The 21,240-nt window shown below is 41.6% G+C and overlaps 1 long non-coding RNA gene across 2 annotated transcripts in view; it reads left to right on the top strand.

Annotated features, from left to right (window-relative positions):
• Window positions 1-2,115: 2,115 nt before the first annotated feature.
• The window catches only part of LOC140598249 (uncharacterized), a 55,933-nt gene continuing 36,808 nt past the window's right edge, over window positions 2,116-21,240 (top strand). Inside the window, exons 1-6 of one of the 2 annotated variants that reach the window (XR_012000483.1) lie at window positions 2,116-2,180; window positions 2,583-2,741; window positions 8,160-8,240; window positions 10,794-10,898; window positions 13,521-13,653; window positions 13,763-13,942. This is a non-coding gene — a long non-coding RNA (uncharacterized lncRNA). Of the gene's footprint in view, window positions 2,181-2,582; window positions 2,742-8,159; window positions 8,241-10,793; window positions 10,899-13,520; window positions 13,654-13,762; window positions 16,991-21,240 lie in introns of those variants that run through there. The other variant, XR_012000482.1, reaches the window with a different exon arrangement.

The following is a 21,240-nucleotide window of genomic DNA, read 5'->3' as shown; positions in this document are numbered from 1 at the left end:
AATTTTGTCATTTCAAGAATATTATATAAACGGGTTATACAGTATGTAACATTTTAAAGTGAGTTTTTCTTTCATTCAGCATAATTCTCTAGGTTCATCCAATTTGTCAGATTTCTCTCCATTGTTCAGTCTCCTTATGTTTGTGGTATATATAGTGTCCAGGTTTTTTTTGTAGGACTTAGTGGAAGGAGTCAGGAAATGTACATCTACTCCTCTCTTGGAAGCAGATGTTCACCCTGTGGGGTTTGATACTGGTAGTTTTGATGCTTGCTCTGGTGCAGATGACAGCAATGACATAAGGACAGTTGCCTCACCAGGAGCGAAGTCAGAGACAATAGCATGGGAAAAGATGTGTCTCAGAATGAAATAGAGTATGTTATGTAGCCTGTGATGAGTTTTCCCCTGGTAGTATAGGCCATCTAGCAGGTAACCTCCCACTTAGCCATACGTTATGGCTCACCAGAATTCAGCTACATACACTCCTGTTTCTACTCTGAAGATAATAAAATCATAAAGACATTAAACTTGGCTACCGTTTCATGAAGTGATTGAGAGGCTCATGCACATAGTTTGTGTTGTAGGTTGGGTGTCTTGAGAGCAGCCTCTGTGAAGGTGTTGGCCATCATGCAGGGTTTTGTGGGGAGTATTCTGGCCGCTAACCTCTGTGGGATAGAGCTGAAGAAAGCAGAATGGGGGAGGGGGAGAGGTCAGCTCTGAGGAAGCCCCCCCCCCGCCCCCAACACTCACCCTGTGTATGACCTACAGAGTCATCCAGAGCTGGCCCCAGCTGGCCAGGCCTTCATGGAAGAGCCTCTGGGTGGAGGCCTGTGCAGGAGGCCATGCAGTCAGCTCGGTGGCTCTGTGTAGCTGAGATGTCCCCAAAGGGCTGACCACTGAGGCTGTCTGCCCACAGCACCCAGAGCAGCCGGGCAGCCTGTCCTTTGTCAAAGGGGGCTCTAGGCAGTACCTCGTAGCATGCATCATGGCCTGTCAATCACAAGATGTATATTAAAGATATGTTCTCAAGCTAGTTTGAGGGGTGCATAGTCAAAACCCTCCTAGAACTGATTCCTTCTGTGGGAAAATAGTGTCAGTATTAAAATTAACAGTGATTCGCAAGTTCTGATTTCTTGATAGGTGTGTTTTGGCTTTTAAAATGACTTTTATTCCCTCCCTAAAAGGGATGACTCACATCTATTTGGACTTTTAGATTAATTTTCAGTTTATTCAAATAAAAAATGTAAAAGTCTTGTTTTCCTTAAGCTTCTGAATCCCACTTATAAATCTGATTGTTCTTTTTATAAATCCATTGAATTTTAACAATCCTATTCAAGAGTGCTTTTATTCGTGTTCCAGTTGAACAGACAAAACTACCTTAAATAATCAGCCCCCTTTACAACTTGGTTAATTAAATTCCTTTAAACATTTTTACTGCATTTATAAATATAACATATTTGATTTCTCCTATGTTGTTGATGTGATAAACTTATGGATATAGTAAATCTCAAGTTCTCCTAAGCATCCCAATGTTATTTACAAACCTAGCCAAACTCTCTTTGCTTAAAATCTCAAGTCTAAAATAAACTGCACATTTTAATGGAATCACACAGTGAATTCACTTGTTTTGATAGACCAAATTATTCCAAAACACTCTACATACTAGACATACATAGGTTTTTTCCCTAATGTAGCATATGAGCATTGATATTCTAACCTGCTGAGAACTGGTTTTTGCCCACAGGTGATTGGCTTGACCAGGTCACAGGGAAGAGGGTCTGAAGCCAAACCCTCCTCATGAGCATTTATCAAAACAGACTCCTATTATCAAGTCTGTGAGCTCTGTGAAGCCACAGTTCCTGTATCATGGGTGATCTGACCAGAGAAGGTTCACTGAGAAAGATACGTTACCTGAAGGCCAGACTTCTCCAAATGCAATGGCTGGACATGGGAGTCTTAACAGCATCAAATGTCAATGGTGTCATTTATGGAGTTCTTTGTCTATCCTGTTCATGAAGTGTGGAAGTTGTCACTGACATTTTACTCAATTATATACCTTGAATACCCCTAATTTTACCAACAAAAGCTCCCTTCTGACCCTCTCTGTATGAATTACAGAATCTTCACATGTGGATGGAGATTTGGGAGGCTGAAGCTCTTGCTGCAGCTGTCCTGGTTTGCTGGTGAGAACACGCACCGTGGGTTGGGGTTTGCCAGGAGGCCACTGAGTATGCTCAGGTTGTAACTTAAACCAACATATCATAGCATTGCATTGTGTATGTGAGGGTGTTTAAGATGGATTATACACACCTTAAGATCTTCCAAGGGTTAAATGATACCCAGTGAAAAAGTAGTTTTACCATTTGCTATGGGCTGAATTGTGTTGCATTCCCTCTGACCTAAATTCATATGTTGAAGCCCTCACCACGAAGGGAATCATATTAGGAAGGGGGGGGCGCCTTTGGGAGATAATTAAGTTTAGATGAGGTCATGAAGGTAGATTTCTCATGATATGATTAGTTTCCTCTCTCTTTCTCTCCCTCCTACCCTCTTTCTCTTTCCCTTCCCACCATGTGTGGACACAGTGAGAAGGCAGGGTGCTCTGCAAGCCAGAAGGAGTGCTTCCATCAGAATCTGACCATGGTGGAGTCCTGATCTTGGCCTTCCAGCCTCCATAACTGTGAGAAATACATTTCTGCTGATTAAGCCCCCAAATCTGTGGTATTTTGTTATGGTGGCCTGAGGTGAGTAATAGACTGTTCTGAGTATATTGAGGTTCTCATCCTAAGAAGAAAGATTGCTTCTCTTTAAGAGAATTTTGTGTGGGACCCACACCCTGGATACCCAGACCTTTCTGTGCTTCAGATGGACATGTGGAGCCTTTCTATAGTCTGTAGGTGGACTATAGGGTCTCCTAGTCACACCCTTCAACTGGGATGGTCTTACAGCCCATGTCCTAAGGGTTCAAATGAATTCTCACCAATTATTGAATCAACTGTGAGTTAAGCAAAGCCTTCAGCCTCCCTGAGATTGCACTAACTTCCCTCCTAGCTCTAAGTCATTGTCATGGTTTCCACTGTCTTTAGGATGAGCACATGAGTTTTTCCTTTCACTTGAGTGAAATGAGCTCTGCCCCACTGCCTAGAGAGCAAAACTCTTTTAGGAATTCTCTTTTGTTTTTGCTCTTTTCTTCTTTAATACTGATTAGGAAATATTGATCCATGTAGAAGGATGTATATAGTGTACATCTATGTTACAAAGCATAGGAGGATGGAGCCACTGGGCCTCAGGAGGATGGGATATGGTGCAGTTCTAGGGATCTTAGAAACAAGAGCTTCTGGACCACCTTTCCAGGGGGTGGCTTTCAATCTGATGATTCAGTGCTAACTCCTTTCTCTCCTGCATGTATACCTCAAGGTTGAATTCCCAGGAGGAAGTCCGTGTGGCTTAGCTTGGTCACACACTTTCCTCTGTGTTTAGAATAGGACAGGTCCCATATATGGGGGCTCCAAAGGGAGAGGTACAGTTTCCTCAAAGAAGGAAGGGAGGTAGGCAAAACAAAAACCCATCCCTCATGCTCTCCAAGCTAGGACTTGCTGGTGGCTCCCTGCCTTTATTCCCAGTTGTTCCCAAGTGGGTTTCCCTGCTTTTTACAGTAGTGGGGGCCCAGAGTAGCCTATTCTGTGGCTGGCCTCACTTCCCTATATTGCTTGGAAAGTCCTTGAATCTCATTTGAATGTTATTTTCAACCTTTCCAATTTTCCAGCATTGATACAAATTTTCTTTGGTCAGCTGGTGCTAATTTTGAGGAGGAATTAAATTTAGTATTTGAGCCATATTTTGAATTGTAGGAGATATTTCTGGGGCAGGTTGTCAGGGTTTGTGAGTGAGATGGGAGGCATGGAGCAAGAAAGAAGGTGAAAGAAGTTGGATGTACCAACTTTCACTGAATAAAGGAATACAGGAGCAGGGATGAATTTGGGGACAAGAGGCAATAAGTAGAGTTTTCAACCTTATGAGTTTGGGGATGTCCAGTAGGTCATTGCAAATGTGGGTTGGTTTGCTCGACTTCCTTTCTACTTGGGCTACAGTTTTCTTTTCATTTCCTCACTTCTGAAAGTCTGGCCTTTACCATCTACTTCATCTTTGTCCATAGTACTTTGTATCTACCTTGCTACAAGTGATTATAACTATTATTGTCAGAACTTATGCATCAGACATATTGAGCATTGATATATGTGTTTTCTTTCAATTTCAGACTACCTGGTAGAGGTTGACTAGAGAGGCAGATAGTTTCAGGCTAAGAGCCTGATTTGATCTTGGCTCCATCATTTACTAATTGTGTCACCTAGTTAGTCCCTTCACCACTCTGGGCTTCAGTTTCCCCATCTGTAAAGTGAGGATATTTCCAGAACTTACCTAATTGATTCATTATGACTGCTAAAGGAATTAATATATGTAAAGCACTTAAAACAGTGCCTGATATGGAATAAGCACAATGTAAATTCTAGTTGTTATCTGTCCATGTACAGTGTACAGAAGAGAACTTTCCTGGGAGTCAGGGCAATTTACTTGCTGTGGGATTTTGAGGCAGGTTGTTTTGCCAACAGGGATTCCATTGTCTTGACTGTGGAATTAAGAGGCAGATGAAATGTTCTCTAAGGACCTCTTAACGATTGATCAGAATGAATGAAGGGGTAAAGGCATGGTTTTGTGTGCTGTCTGATGTCCACGCCATGTCCCCTAAGAGTAAGATGCTGGGAAAGAATCCCTAAAGGGTGACTCTTGGGATGGGCCTTGCTGGGCAGAGCTTCTGCCCAGAATGTGTCTTGCTTGTGGAGGTCAAACAGTACTAACCCCATATATGCAAGCAGGGGGCTCGTAGGTTTTAGGGAGAGCCCTATGGTGGGGTTTTGAGAGCAATGGAGCCAAGCACAGGGGTCTTCAAGGATGCAGTAGCAGCAGTGACAATTCAAGGCAAGAATTCTCACCCTCCTTTATGCCCTGGGCCATCTAATGAGGCCCAGGGACCCTTTCTCCAAATAATGTTTTTAACTACAAAAAATAAAATACACAGTAAAAGCAACCAATTTTGTTAAAATATAATTAGCAAATATATGTATCAAATTGGTGATTTAGTGATATATATAGGCTTCTTTGTTACCATTGTAAATGCAAGCTCTAGCTCTCATGGCAGGTCTAACAGCTGCCTGAACTTTAAAATAGTGATGACAGTAAATATTTTGAGATATCTGTGCAACCTTAATGTGAATGAAAATATCTGTGATTTCTCTTGGTGATAAAGTCTCTGGGATGACTGTGGTTTGTTGCCTGCTTTCACATTTGAAGGAAATGCTAAATTCTAGTTAGAACTTAGTGCAAATAAAGATGTACCTTTCTCCCCATCCAAGTTTGTGGATCCTCTGAATTCATGCCACTCAGATAATGTCTATGATTCTGTGACCCAAAGGTTGATGCAGGATGATACATAGGTTGTGAGGCATGCTAGAGGCTGAGGAAGAACAATTTCTAAGCAAGAACCCGCAATATTCCCATTTGTCAGGGGAAAATCTTCCAGAGAGTGTGAAGGTTAGAAAATCTCTCTCAAAAGAGCAACATGTTCATTGTAGAAGCAACGTTTGGGGCATAAAGGATTGGGAAACAGAATGACTGTGTTCCTGTGCTCCAAAGCTAGGTGAGGCTGGGCGTGGTCAGTTTTTGGCCTAGGTTTCTTGCAGAGATTCCTGCATACAAACAGGGTGTGATTTCCTGCCAAAGTGCAGTAGGGTTAAATATATAAAAATGCCAGCTTATCACCCACAATGCAACGGACCAGTGGGATGATTTAATGCAGCTCTCAGTGGCACCGTTAAGATTTATGTGGATAATCATCTCCATGGAGAGGATGATAAGTTATCACATTTATTATTTGCATATAGAAAGGTCCTTCTTGAATTCTCTGCGTTCTCACCATTCAAGCCTATGCTTGAGAAGAAGGTAAATGGTTTTTAGATTTGATTAGAGAGTACTAGAAAGGTAAATTTACAGGGTGTAACACATCAATAGTAGACTACATATTGAGACTAAAAGATAAAATGGAGGACATTTGTTTTCTGGTATAGGCAAGTCTGGTATAGGCACAGTGAACTCTGAAATTTTAATGTGAGCTGCGAGCTTGTTCTAGAATGTCTGCATAGGGCCAGTCATTTCTGGATAATTTTATGGCTATCACAGTACAGGATCAGTGGAAACCAGCTGGTGGGACCTAGACTCTTGAGGGACTGTGGAATTAATGCAAAGACCTGTGAGCCTCTCTCCACACGTATTCTGCATATTTCCAATCATGTGGGAGTTCTTGCTAAAATTTCTTGGTATTCAAAAAAGATCATTGAAAAAGTTAGGAACCATTGCTCTAGAAGATAGGCAATTACTTCCATGGAAATGCAATTTCAAATTTATTCTCAGCAAATTTCAAGAGACATCAGCACGTTCAGTTACGTATAAAACCCATTTCAGAGGGATGGCTTTTATGAAGCAGCATACTCAGTGTCATATGCAAAACTTTATTTCCTTATCTTTTTCATTTCTTTACTAAAAAGTTCTTATTATAAAAACACTAGAATCTCAGTTTTAAAGTTCTATTTCAATATTATTTTAAAACTTACGTTCATAGATAACCTTGAGTTTGTAACTAGAAGCTGGCCATAAAAGTTTCAGGTTGCAGTAATTTCTAAGGAAACCACCACATTTAAGCTTGAGCTCAAATTAAATAAAATGGGATTTAATGGAGGCTCTTTTCTCATCTTTGAAAAATACAAGATGATGGAGAAATTTATCAAAGAAAAGTAGGCTGTATCATGTTTTTGTGAAGTGATTCATTTAAGTGGTAATACACTTTTAAAAAATTTGAACTATTGGAATTTAGGGGTCTGATGGAATTCTGGAACTTTCCTAAAGGACAAATGAGAGATACACTTTTAATTAGTTGATTCTTTTTTTCGTGCTGTGGGAGTGACTTACTTATAACTGTAGGGGAGAAAACTATCAAGTGGCCAGTTGCCAGAAGGGCCAGTTACCAGAAGGACTTTGAAGACTGGGAGGGAGCAGTCTCTAAGTCAATTTCTTCTGAAACCTGGCAGCTGCCCTGGGAGGACTCAAGAATTCAGAATGTTCCAAAGGAATTTTCTCTTCAAGGCTGGAGACCAATTTGATCTCCAGCATTAGTGGCCAGTTTGATTAACAGTTTGAGATCAACTAAGAATAAAGGATAAAGTTAATGGTTAATCTTCCTGACAGAGTTGCCTAGAAAATGGAAGCTGAGCTATCTCAAATCTGGGAACCATACCACTGAAACATGCTTGTATGCCTACGTCTTCTGGCTCTAAGCACTTCTGCCCTTCTATTGAGAAGGCAAGGGTGTCGAAAGATCCTACGAAAGAGGACTGTGACTTGGTGATAGTCATTTGGAGGAGGCTATGGAGTATGGGCTTTAGGACAATCTGTCACAGCTCAGGTCTGCTGGAGAGAGGTCTTGACAGTGCAGGAGCGTTCAGTAGGCAAGCTTCTATAGGACAAGAAATGGACTTTCATTATATGGTCTCATTCATTTGGGGAATATAATAGTGAAAGGGAATAGAGGGGAAGGGAGAAGAAATGGGTAGGAAATATCAGAAAGGGAGACAGAACATGGAAGACTCCTAACTCTGGGAAATGAACTAGGGGTGGTGGAAGGGGAGGAGGGCGGGGGGTGGGGGTGATTGGGTGGTGGGCACTTGACGGGATGAGCACTGGGTGTTATTCTGTATGTTGGCAAATTGAACACCAATAAAAAATAAATTTATTATTAAAAAAAAAAGAAATGGCCTTTCAGCATTGGGTTTCTTGAAGAATCATTCAGCAGGCTAGCCACTGTGTCGGCCTCTGTAACTTCTAAACAGAAAAAGTAGATTTAGCAGACTCCTGCCCGGTGGCTGTGTGGCTGAGGTCGGCTGTGGAGGCTGGCTCAAGGGGATCTATTGACTCAGGTTTGTTCTAATGATGTGAAAAGGTCAGCAGATTGGGAGAATGTCATGACAATAGCTTATGAAGCTGACATAATACTTTTAAGAACTAGTCAGGAAAAAAGTTTCAGCTTTTCTCACTGAGCCTCTTCCATCTTTCAGGACTAGCCTCCACTGCCTGTTCTCTGGACAACCCTGTGTCCTCAAAAGCTGTCTGGAGCAAGCCCCACTTCCCAGGATTCCGTGAGTAGACTTAACTTTCTTGAGATTGAAGGTGTCCAGGATGAAGGAACCATCAGGCCATCTGTTCATTGCCTGTCTATTCTGGTACCAGAGCAGCAGGACTCATTAGACGCGCTTTTAGTAGCAGCATTTCCAGGGAGGAACAAACAGGTTAATTAAAAGCAAATCTTATAAAAGGTAATTGTTTCTTTGATTGTAATCACTAATTTTGTGGGGAGAGTTAAATGAGGGGAGAGGCCTTAATTTAGGTAGCAGCTTGACTTTAAGCCACTTGATTCTGCTCCTCAAAACAATGAATTTGGAAGTACAAATGAGATTAAGTTCCCCAAAGGGGGAGTTCATCCTCAAAGAACAACAGACTATGAATGTCTCTCAGTGGGTCACAATGTGTGAGGCTGGAGCAAATGTTCTGGGGAAACTTATACTTAATTCTACTCACCAATTCTACTAATCACATCATCCGCATTTTTTCAGTGGGCTGCAGGCTCTCTGGGGGAAAAAGTGGATCAGTCTTGATGTTTGCTTTTTTATAGTATTCACAAATCCTTGACACTCAAATATTTGTTGAGGGGAGAAGTAAAGAAGGAAGGAGGCAAGCTAGTTTGGGTCAGTTAAGGCCAAGGATATAAGCACTTGCTAGTTCTATGCAAAATTGAGACATAAGTGGTGTTTAGTTTCCATCTCCTTTATGAAGCTGTCTATACTGCTTCAGGGAAAGGAGTGAATAGTCCTCACTGGTCCCATTGAATGTGTCATTACAGGCCCACTCTCCCATCTTACTTTCTCAGCTCACTTTCCTACTCTTACTGACTCATGAATTCAGACATAGCAAATGTGGATAAACAGAGAGTGACATGAAGTAATAATCTAGCTCACCAAACAATGTTCTCAATCTCTAGGTAATGTCTGCTCTAGGAAGGTCATTCTTCCCACTGCCCAAATTCTCCTCATGATTCAGGGGCATCCTCCCAACCTTCTAAGACATCTGGACTCCTTGATGTCTAGATATAAAAAGCAAAGCATGGGGGCACCTGGAAGGCTCAGTCAGTTAAGCGTCTGCCCTCCACTCAGGTCATGATCCCAGGGCCCTGGAATAGAGCCCTGCGTCGGGGATGGGGGGCTCTGCTCATCAGGGAGTCTGCTTTTCCCCTCCCTCTGCCTGGCATGCCACCTACTTATTCTCTCTCTTTCCTTCTCTGTCAAATAATAAATAAAAATGTTAAAAAAAAAAACCCCAAAGCATGGCAGAGATGAAGTGTCACCTCTTCTACCATCTCAGGACTCATTTATTGGGAGGCTTCCATTTTTTCCCCTAAGAGGATTCAAACATTCTCTTAAGCAACCCACACTGAAAAATATCATTCTGGAAGGAGAATTTGTCTACCAACAAAGGATAAGATAGCAGAAGAATTTCATTTATACAAGAGAAACACACGTGATGTGCATTCCCTACGATGATTTTTCCCCAAAGGAGGCAAAAATTGATTCTCAGGATGGGGAATGAAAAAACTTTTAGATATTACCTTTATTTTTTTTTTAATTTTTATTTATTTATGATAGAGAGAGAGAGAGAGGCAGAGACACAGGCAGAGGGAGAAGCAGGCTCCATGCACTGGGAGCCCGACGTGGGATTCGATCCCGGGTCTCCAGGATTGCGCCCTGGGCCAAAGGCAGGCACCAAACCGCTGCGCCACCCAGGGATCCCTAGATATTACCTTTAAAGGGTCATAGTGTGTAACGAGATACACAGATGCTAAAATGTCTTGGAGAGGGGTGATTAGGAAAAACCTAAAAAGGCTCCTCGTAGGGGAAAGGTGATGAAAAACAGAAGCACTATTGACATTAAGGGAGGTCATTTTAGTTAACCACGTTTCAAGACCCAGTTCACATTCAGATTTCTCTAGGAAGCTTTCCATTCATCTGCAGATTGTGGTGATCTCTTCTGAATTTCACTGAAGTCCCCTGAAGGAGATCAGAGGAGTGCATTCAAATGAGGGCCCGTGGTGTAGACCATGGGTCCACCAGGATGCCCATGGCCTATTGCACTGGTGTGCTCCCCAGGTGCTCTAGGACAAGTGCAGAAGTAGGAGTTAGTGGGGCCTCCAGAGAATATCAACCCAACCAGTAGGAGCGAGATCATTAAGTGAGAGCTGGAAGTTGTGATTAAGGGGTAGACAGAAGCTTGTGAGAAGCAAGGATGGCCTTCACCATGAAGCAGCTTTGGGTGTTTTCATTTCTTTCATGTTAGTCTGTTGGTTGACTTCAATAAAGAGCATGGATCATTCATTCATTTGATTAGGAGTAAAAAACAGAAAACAAAGTCTGATGCCTAATATCATCTTTACGAAATTATATTCTTCTAGGATGACTTGCCTGATGGGCTAGTCATCAGATTCCCACTATTGTCAGATTTCCATAGCACCAGCAATTTGATAAAGTTAGTTACTCAGTTCTCTGACCCCAGTAAGTAGGAATCAGTGCTAACCAAGGATGTAAAAAAGGTGAGTCTAATATGCAGAACCAAGAACTGAAAAGCTTATTTATCTTTATTAGATTCTTGTATCTGAGAAACTGACCCATCGTGGACAAAATTTCAAGACCAAGGAGAAAGAATGCCATCTGGAATTAAAGGAAGCATGGCCCAGGCTCCAGCCATGAGTGAGTGCAGCAGGAATGTCAGCTGAAGCTGCTTCTGGTGACAGCCATAATCATGCCTGATCCACCAGTCAGTTCTCAGAATTTGAAAGGAAAATGACACTATTTTGGGATTATGTGAAGGCCAGTGGAAATCTGATGGTACCACAGGTAGTAGCTCTTCTCTACTGATCCATCCCAGGGCACTCTGCTAGGAACAGTTGCTGGGATATAGTTCATTTCACATATCTGATTCTAATGGAATGCAAACAAACTTGTTATAATTACTTTCCCCTTTTAAGTGGTTAATACAATATCTGTGTATGGTTAAAAATCATTTAAAAATACAGTATTTTAATAATGGGAGGGTGGACAAAATTAGTGAAGGAGAGTGAGAGATCCAGGCTTCTAGTTATGGAATGAATGAGTCACAGGATGAAAGGTACAATTGAGGAAGTATAGTCAGTGCTATTGTCATAGTGTTGTATGGTGACAGGTGGTAGCTACACTTGCAGGAAACAGAGCGTAACACAAGAAAATATAAAAAATTAAAATATATTATTTAATTTCTAAGACATGGAGCATTCTTAAGAACAAAAAATAGATTTGACTTACAAATGTCCTTGAGTATTTATGAAACTAAACTAATAAAAATCACTAGTGAGGATGAGAGGCTGTAAGCCTAAATCAACATGTGTGCATGTGTGTGCATGCACACACATGCACACACACACACAGAGAAGATAAAACATCATTCAGTACAATAGCAACCAAATTATTCCCTTAAAGAAAATTTCTAAAGTTCACCAAGAACAATGGAATCTTCGTGGTTTTGAAATAAATCAAGTTTCTTAGCACAATGCTAATTTGCATAAATGTGCCCCCCTGCCCCCCTGCCCCCGTCCCAGGCCAACTCCAAGAAGGAAACTTGGATTTGTGAATGGGCTAAACAAATCTATTGCATATTTCCTATTTGCTATGTATGTCCTTTCTTAAATATTTGATTTCTAAATAATCTATTTTATACAGACTCACAGTAGGAATGATGAGACCATAGTTGAAGGCTGCAGGTCATTGCCTGGTTGGCTCACAGTGACTGAAGCCGTCCTCTGTGCTGTTGCAGCCCTTGGTTCTTGGCACATCAGCTCAAAAACGAGTCATGATGCATAATGTATGTATATTAATAAAGACTGTATGCAGAAACTTCAAGACCAACATTAATAAATGTGACACACTGGAACCTACTTCTCAGTGGAATCCTACAAAGACCTATTCCAGAACTGACCAAATCATCCTGAGATCCCGTTGTCCCCCTTCAGATATGATGGCCAGGTGCTATTGTGATTCCTGCCAAAGCAGCCAGCCAACAACATCCACAGCCTGGAGGAGAGAAGGTTGTGATAAGGGGATGCCCATCCCAGGAGAGAAGGCCATGCTTGGCCCTGGTGTAGGATAAGCCATCAGGGCCTGGGAATTGGGAGGCTGAACTCTAGGGAGCTCACCTAGAATTAGCTCTCTGATCTTGGGCAAGCCATTTAATTTCTTTGGATCTCATTTTCTTGGAGCAAACTGAGACATTTTGATTAGATCATCTCTAAAACTGAACCTTAGCTATTCCTGTAATTCCTCTTATTTGTTCCAAGAAACCAAAACACCAGCAGCCAGTTGCCCATTTGGGGGGCTGTAGGTGCCCCTTGACATAGCTGCCAGATGCATAGCCATCTTTGTTGTTCAGATCATCCTGGGGGCCCAGTGCTTCTTCCTTCTAATTGTTCCTTCAAGATAAAAGGTGAGACCTCTAGCCATTGGCATGACCCGGTGCTTTCTTTCTGATGCCATGTGTATTTATAGGAATGTGTATAATTATTTAATCATGTGATATATTTAAAACTATGCCAGGATCAAGATATATTTTACCTGAGCAAGAGTTAGTCTTTAGAGAATTAATTTTTTTGTGATATTCCTATGCTGCATTTAATAATCTCTGCATCCTTTGACAGTGCTTCTGGATTAGTAAACCACTCCATTTTTATGTATGTTGGGTTGGAAATTTGGAAACTGCTACTTATTTAGTTGGTCTCTAAAAGAAGTCCATTGTGAAAGGAGAAACAAGGAACAAAAGTCTCCTGTACTATAATTGAATTTTCTCTAAGTTTTCTAACACCATTATGGGATTGAACACTATAAAAACTTCTAAATTTTAGCTATGCTGCAGTTAAACCAATAGACTAAGACCTAGTTTGAATTATAGCTGTGAAATTGCATTATTCTAGAAATAATTCTAATACAAATGCCATAAAATATGATGATTTTTTTTAAGGGAGGATTTAGGCTTTTCCCCCCTAAGTTTTGCCTCAGATGGTCTTATGACATCTTATAGCAGTTCAAAGCTGATTTACAACTGATAAGATGCATTAGTCAAACGCTTATTCAACTGCCAAATCTGGTATTGATTCAAAGTGTTTTACATTTCCTATCTGTTTTGTCAATAGTTTTAGGTTCCTGGCATGGGCTTCTGGGCTGTGCTCCTGCTTTATTACTGTTTATCACCTCAATTGATCGATCAAGTATTAGTTCCAGTTGATTGTTACTCATTAAGTCTTCCTGTAAAATTGTTCAGAGAAAGCTAACTCCTATCTGTTTCAGATGCTCTGTTTGAATCCTGTGAAACCCAGAAATGAAGCTTAATTATTTTAAGTGAGAAAAGTGGATCTCAAACACATGACCTGAAGCCATCCAAAAAGCAAAGAACACCTGCTAACTTGAAAAGGGACAAAATGTAAGATAAGTCAGACATTGGATTGCATAATATAGAGACTCCACAAAATTTCTTGATCTTATAATAGCACTCTGCTAAATGTAGTATGCAAATGTTGTGTGTTTTACAGAGCTGAGACCCTGCCCTATGGGTGTTACAGTAAAAACCCATCTCCTAATAACTTACCGTAGCTGAAATTCAGTGCAAGGCTCAGGGAAACAATTCTTGAGAAGTGATCCAATCCAAACATCTGGAGATGATCATCTCTACATGAAAGATATTGAATCATTTTCTTGCCAATTAGGTAGAGGTATGTTCTTTTGAATATAAAATTCTGTGGGGTACAGGTTTAATGCACTTGTGTTGCTGATATATGTATGTATGTTGATGATAAGAACCTTCTTCCCTTGTTTGGGTTTCCAGAGAGATCCTCTCAAAGGGTGTGTGTGTTGAGGAAGTAGTCTGGATCCTCTTTCCCAGCTGATGGGCTCCTAGGTAGGAGGCATCACCTAGGATGGGAACTGGATAGCTATTGTCAATGTCTGCCATTTGGGGAGGGCAGAGTTCAAGGGCTCTGCTTGTATCTGAAAAGTTCTCTGGCTCTGGTGCAGTGGCTGGTACCAGCTCTCCTGCTTCCTGTTTCCTACTGCTCAGAGTTTGCCTAGGAGGAATTGCCTTCTCTCTCATTCTCATACTGTCTCTGTGCAATGATGAGCATCTGGGGTAGGCCTGTGGTCCTGCACCTCCTTGAGTAAGTCTCAGGGTCTAGCATGGGAGAGAGAAGCCTCACTGGAGCTTTAGCTCAAATTGTTCTTCAATCCTGTTTTATGTGAGGAGCTGATTCCTTGATCCCCATTGTGGCCATTTCCCCCTCTGCTTTTAATCTACAGGTAAGAAGGAGCAAGCATTAGGACCCTCACTCCATCCCAGGATCCAAAGTATCACTTTATTGTCTGGAGATCGTAGGAGGGCCAGCATCTGTGCTTGGCTATTCTGAGTAACCCCCTCTCTGGGTGATATGCTGAGCAAGGGGTCTTCATTGAAGCAGTACTTTTGAGAGAACCTGAATGAGTTCCAATACTCAGGGGGATTCCAAGCAGGGTTGTGGAATCAGAGATGGCTCAGAGATGAGGACAGCATCATCATACAGATGTACAACAATTGTCCAGTGATAAACACTCATATGCTTCTGGATCATGTCAATGTTTGGCCTTCCTTTGGTTCTCAAAACCGACCCAGGCCAGGTTCCTGGTGACCCCCAATCTTTCATCTGATGCTTCCCTCTCTCCCTTTCCACTTACCTTTCTCCTCTTTGAAATGAGGGCTTGGCCATTTGCAGTAAGAACAGTGGGTTAAGACATATCTTGATAATTTTTTAAAAACCACATGAATTTGAAACTGCTTATCTATTGATCACAGTGAGCACTTAAAGGGGGTATATACATAAATGCATGTATATAGGTATGTATATGCATATCTACTACACATGACAGATGAAATATGCAAATGTATGCATGTGAAATATATATATATACATATGTGTGTATAATCCTTTTTTAAGCAAAAAGGATTTTTTTAAGCAAAAACTTGAAGATACCCATTCTTTGCTATTTATGGCACCTGTCAAATTTTAAACTCATCTGAAATTTTAGTAGAATATGTACCATCTCTTTGGAAAGTTCCTTTTTTTTTTTTGTAATTTTTCTTTATTTATTATAGTCACACACACAGAGAGAGAGAGAGAGGCAGAGACACAGGCAGAGGGAGAAGCAGGCTCCATGCACCGGGAGCCTGACGTGGGATTTGATCCCGGGTCTCCAGGATCGCGCCCTGGGCCAAAGGGCAGGCAGGCGCCAAACCGCTGCACCACTCAGGGATCCCTCTTTGGAAAGTTCCTGATACTTATTTGTTCATTCATCCTTTCAATCATTCATTCATTTATTTTCTGGTGGAACAAAGCAGATTTACTGAGTAGTTTGAAGCCAACAACTGAGGCAACAATCTGCAGGATTTCAAAGAAATCCAATCTTTTGGAATGTCTGGATTTGCACAATGAAATCACAAATCTTTCCCTAGGTGATACACCTTAGCATGTTATACAGTATTTTCCATGGAAAACTCCCTTAGTACCTGTAGTCAGATAACTTTGGGAAATATTGTGTTAAAGTTAAATAGGTTTCTTTACAGTAGGACTGTCAGAGCCTTTAATAAAGTAGAATATATATGAATTTATAACATGGGATAACAGTGGTAGAATGGAAATCATCATTCCCAAAAAATATTTTGCACTTTTCTTCAAGTGCATCTCATCGGGTTAAAGTTTCATAGGATGAACTTTGGGAAATGCATACTTAAATGCATCTGAAAAATCCCTATCTTCCCCTTAATTAAATATTACCTTACCCATGTTTTAGCCATCTTTTCTTTTTCTTATGGCATATTTTGCTGTTTAGATGCGTGTTTGTCTTCTCTTCCTTGCTTGATCCCCTTCCTTTATGTCCCATCTGAACTGTACACTCAGTGGGGACAGGGTTGTGGCTCACTTCTCTGGGTGTCTTCCTCCCTTGCACCCTCCCACAGCATAATGTTTTTCTTGAAAGAGCCATTGAATACACATTTGTTGAATTGACATACGCCTTTCCATTTGATTTCTCTTAGTTTATTTTTTGCTGAAACCCCTGTCTCCCAAGACTTCCCAAATTAACTTTCTTAAAAAAGAAAGAGTTTTTGTGCTTGTTATGAGATTTCAAGGAGAGTTGCCACAAATAAATTAATAAATGTCAGAGAGGAGAGTTGCCACAAATAAATTAATAAATGTCAGAGAGGGAAATGTAGCAATTATCTTATTAATAGCGAGATTGTGAGAAACTAGCCTCCAGATACCATGAGCCATGGTTCATGTACCAGGAACTTCTGCTATGGGGACCATCTTTCTTTATGTGACCAGGTCAGATCCTGATGATAAGCCAACACCTTCTTGATTCTCCACAGATTTCAGGCCCCTGGACAACAGTGACAGAGAAGGCCATTGGGTGGCCAGTGACTCGAATGTCCAGACACAGAGCACATATCCTATTCACCAACACCATCACTAGGAACTCTTGCCTCCTTAGAACTTGGTTTAAGAAATATCAGTGAGAGAGACAGAACATGAGAGACTCCTAACTCTGGGAAATGAACAGGGGGTGGTGGAAGAGGAGGTGGGTGAGGAGTTGGGGTGACTGGGTGACAGGCACTGAGGGGGGCACTTGACGAGATGAGCATTGGGTGTTATGCTATGTGTTGGCATATCGAACTCAAATAAAAAATATATACAAAAAATAAAAAATAAAAAAATAAAAAATGCCTTTTGAGATAATTTATGTCCAATTGATGCTTGTCCTCTTGTATCTTAACATTCCTAGAACACCAATAAAACAAGATAAAAATAAAAATAAAAACAAAATATGAAAAAAGTAAAATCTTTGTATTTACTTACTACATGCATTCAAGCTTAGCTGACAACCCAAGCTTCAAAAGGTGTCATCTTTAAAAATACAAGATTTGCCTATGCAATAGTGTGACATTATATAATAAAAAAGTATATACTTGGTCTTTGCTCCTAGTTCTTGGCACAGACCTCCTAAGACCCCTGTAGAACTAAAAGGAGCATCTTTTGTTATTCATCATAAAGTCCTTTCAACCATATTTGGTTTTATGCTAATCAGGTGACTGTGGAGGATGGGGCTGGTTGCCAGAAAAGTCAGCCCTGTGATTAGAGGGGTGAGATTTTCAGCCTCACTCCTGACCCCCAGGGAACAAAGAGGGGCCGGAGAGTAAACTAACTACCAATGTCTAATAATTTCATCAACCATACCTACATAATGGAACCCCCATAAAACCACTGGACAACAGGGTTCAGAAAGCTTCTGGGTTAGTGAACACATCGAAGTGCCCGGAGGGTGGTCTGTCCAGAGAGGCTGTGAACATCTCTCTCCCTGCCTCCCCCTTATCTGTCACCCTGTTCATCTCTATCATTTGGCTATTCCTGAGTTGTATCCTTTATAATAAACTCCCAAATAGTGAATAAAACACTCCTTAGTTCTGTCAGCTGTTCCTAGCAAATTATTGAACCTGAGAAGGGGGTCATGGGAACACTTCATTTATAGCCGATCAGTTGGTGATAAATACCAGAGGCCAAGACTTTCAGTTGATGTCTAAAGTGGAGGTGGTCTTGTGGGACTCAGCCCTTGATCTGTGGGGTCTGTGCTAATGCCAGATAGTTAGTATCAGCTTTTCTTGGTATGTAAAACCTACACATTTGGTGTCAGAAGTGTTGTGGGTAGCAGAAACAGGAGTTTTGTTTTAGCCTAGGTACACGTTATAGTTTTTAACTCAGGATCTGTGTGAAGCTATTTTGAGCTATAAGTGACAGAAACAGAACTCAAATTAACTTTTGTTTCCTATATCTATGGGTGCCTAGGTTTGAGGGGCACATGCAGTCACATTAGGATGCTGCCTCTCCACTTTGAATTTCTTCCTCCTCACGTAGGTTCTCTATGTGTTGTCAGAGATGGCTGCCAGCACACCTGGGCTCACGTCTTCCCAGTGAGGAAGCTAGCAATGCAAGGAGAGTCTCCTTTCTGATGATTCCAACAAAGTCCCTGTGCGGAGAGGTGGACTGACTTCTCTGACCTAAGTGTGGGTCTGTTCCTTAAGTAATTAATCACTGTGGTCAGGGGCTTGTGTTTCTTAGATGGACCAAGCTTGAGTCATGAGTCTTAAATACATTGATTGGAAAGAGTTTCCCCACAAGGAATCCTGTTACTGGAAGAAACTGGGAGGAAGGGGAAGTGGGGGGATAAAGCTGTAATTACAGCAGTCCATCCCAGCAACCTTCTAGAATGAAGTGAGAGGCAGCCTCAAGTATCCCTATCATTGGATTTCTTTACTTAAGCTGCTAGACTCAATGGTTTCCTGCCTTCCAATATTTTCTGCGATGAAAAACATGATCAAGAGGGTGCCCCTCACCAACATCTAAGTGACTCTTTTACACATTTTTATCCAGGAGACGTTTTTCGTGATGTAGTTGAGGCTCAATACTTACATTACTCATGTTTGACCCATTTAAAGTAGAACAGCAAGCCCTTGCAAGACCTAGGGTTTAGCGCGAGTGGTGCTTTGTAGATAATGTCACCACAAGCCAGGAGTCATTGCAGGGTGTGCAGTGTCACTGCACCTGGTAATTGAATGTTATGTTGTGTTGGAGCCATTCTGTTACTAAGAAACAGATACTCTTCAGCCAAATTGCATGGAGAAACAAAAATTGATTGTCAACAAATTTGTGGCTTGGATGTTATTACTCAGAATAAATTGCAAGGGGGAAAATGGCCTTTATGAGGGTGTTGATATATTTTTAATAGGAAATCTCCATCTCTGATAGAGTAGATTACAAATGTTTCTAAGGAAAAATGGTACAGTAGGTTTATCATATAAGCGCTTTCTGCTGGTTTTAGTAAATTGAGTTCCTTCAGTGCCAGGAAACTGATGGCATTTATAAACAAGAGACACAAACACCCTCTCTATCACTGAGATTTTAGGCCATTTACATACAGTGCCATCATTTTTAATTACTAGGAAAAATTACGTGCAAGGAAAACTACTATTAGAGCTCTGCTGTAGAGACAGAGAGGAAGAAATCATTCTCTTGAAATTTGTGTTTTTAATTCTTCACTTTGAGTGTTGACCTAGCCATGAAGTGGTTTGTGTGGGCACAGTGGTCTTTGGTCTTGTTCTTCCTTTCACTGGAGATTGGTTTAGGTCCAATAATTGCCGTAGGATATAGTTATGCAGGCTGGAGGGCCAGCAGAGCAAGCGGAAGGCAGTCAGGTGTTCCTGGGGTGAAGGCAGACAGCACTCTATTGCCCCGACTGTCCCCACTGTGGCACCACTTATCCTGTGTGTGCACTCCTCAGAGGAAATGGATGGAGAAGATAAGGTCCTAGTGGGGCAGTGAGGAGGCATCCCTGTCTCATCTTATGCCCCAGGGCTTGTCTGAACTGGAGCAAGAAAGAAAAGTCAAATGTGATGAAGGGTTGGAGAAACCCTTCTGGAAAGTGAGCAGAGTGAGCAGGACCTTCCAGATCACTACTTGACTTGTCTGGACAAATACTGAAGGGAATTTAGGAACTTCCAACTCAGAAATGGCACTGAAGCTATGAGGTTCTTTCCCACTTCTGGGTACAGAGCAGGGAGTCACATCACATATCCAGGCTGATGTAAATCTCATGACACCATGTCTGCCAGGCACACTCAGGACCTCTCTCTATAGTAGTTGAATAGGGCCTCCCATATAGAACTTTATGAAGATGGATGAAGGGGTGTGTGTTGAGAGCAATTAGGGCTGCATTCTGGAGTGAGACACATAGATAGAGATGGAGACATATGTACACACACACACACTTATAAATATATATAAATAATTTATGAGATAGAATAATATATGCAGTATAGGTAATTTATTAATATGCATGCAATACATGTTTACATGTAATATGTATTACTTCTTACATATATAATGTATGCAGTGTGTAATATATTAACATCACACATTATATTCATACATAAGACACAATACAGTACTAATAATACAGCTCTATCATCAATACTATATTACATAAGATGTATGTGTTGCTCATGTATTTATTGAGACACACAAACAGATGTGCTGTCCAGTTGTGTCCCTTCTCAGGCAGTGAGTTCATGGCCCCATGGTTTGGGAGGAGCTCCTCTTCTGGCCCTGTCTGGACTGGGGGGCTTCTCTCAGGTTCTGCTGACCCTCCTCTGTGCTCCATGGCCATCTAGGCTGCAATCTACTTCCTCTGTAAGGCACTAATGACTAAATGCAGGATAGTACAGTCTCTGCTTAGGTGATTTGTATTTACGAATAGTCTTTGGTGATAGATTTTTCCCGAAACTCTGCTTCTAGAAGGCAGATGGGATGGTGCCAGCCCATGGAATGTGGAGACTTATGCTCAGAGGTGGTGCTGGTTCTTCTATTTGTGTATGGTTACTTAAACTCAGGTCTTTGTCATTTTATTGTGTTCACTTGGGGCTACTCTTGAATGTCCTCTAGAGATAAGTTCATTTTTTTCCAAAATGAGTCCCATGATCAACCCAGGACCTGCCTAGTCCCATATGTCATGTTCTCTGGGGGGCCATGAGATCCAGGTATCCCTGACTGGTGAGTGTGGGGAGTGCTGATGGGTTTGGACGAGGACTGTCTCCAGACAGCATTCATGATGGCAGGGTGGCTTTGGTGCAGATGGGTTTAGTTTCCTCTGTTCCTGCCCTCTGGCCTGTTTGTCTCCTGCTGTCTTCACCAGGCATGGCCACCTCTGAGCTCTCTGAAGGCTCTGTAGGCCCTCCTCCTCTTCTCTGTGGTGGTCACACCGCTCTCTCTGTGTTCGGTTCCATCAGTGGCTGGTATTTCTCTGGCTTCTCAGCTCCACTGGACCTTGTTTCACCCTCAGAGAGGCAGGTTGTATGCCAGAGTCTACTTTGGGAGCAGTGGGGCCTAGCTGGGGGTCTACCAGCTGGGGCATCTCCTGTCTCCATCCTTGTGTGGTT

Source organism: Vulpes vulpes, chromosome 3, assembly GCF_048418805.1.
Source record: "Vulpes vulpes isolate BD-2025 chromosome 3, VulVul3, whole genome shotgun sequence".
Taxonomy (NCBI): Eukaryota; Metazoa; Chordata; class Mammalia; order Carnivora; family Canidae; genus Vulpes; species Vulpes vulpes.
This window is presented reverse-complemented; position numbering and strand designations above follow the sequence as displayed.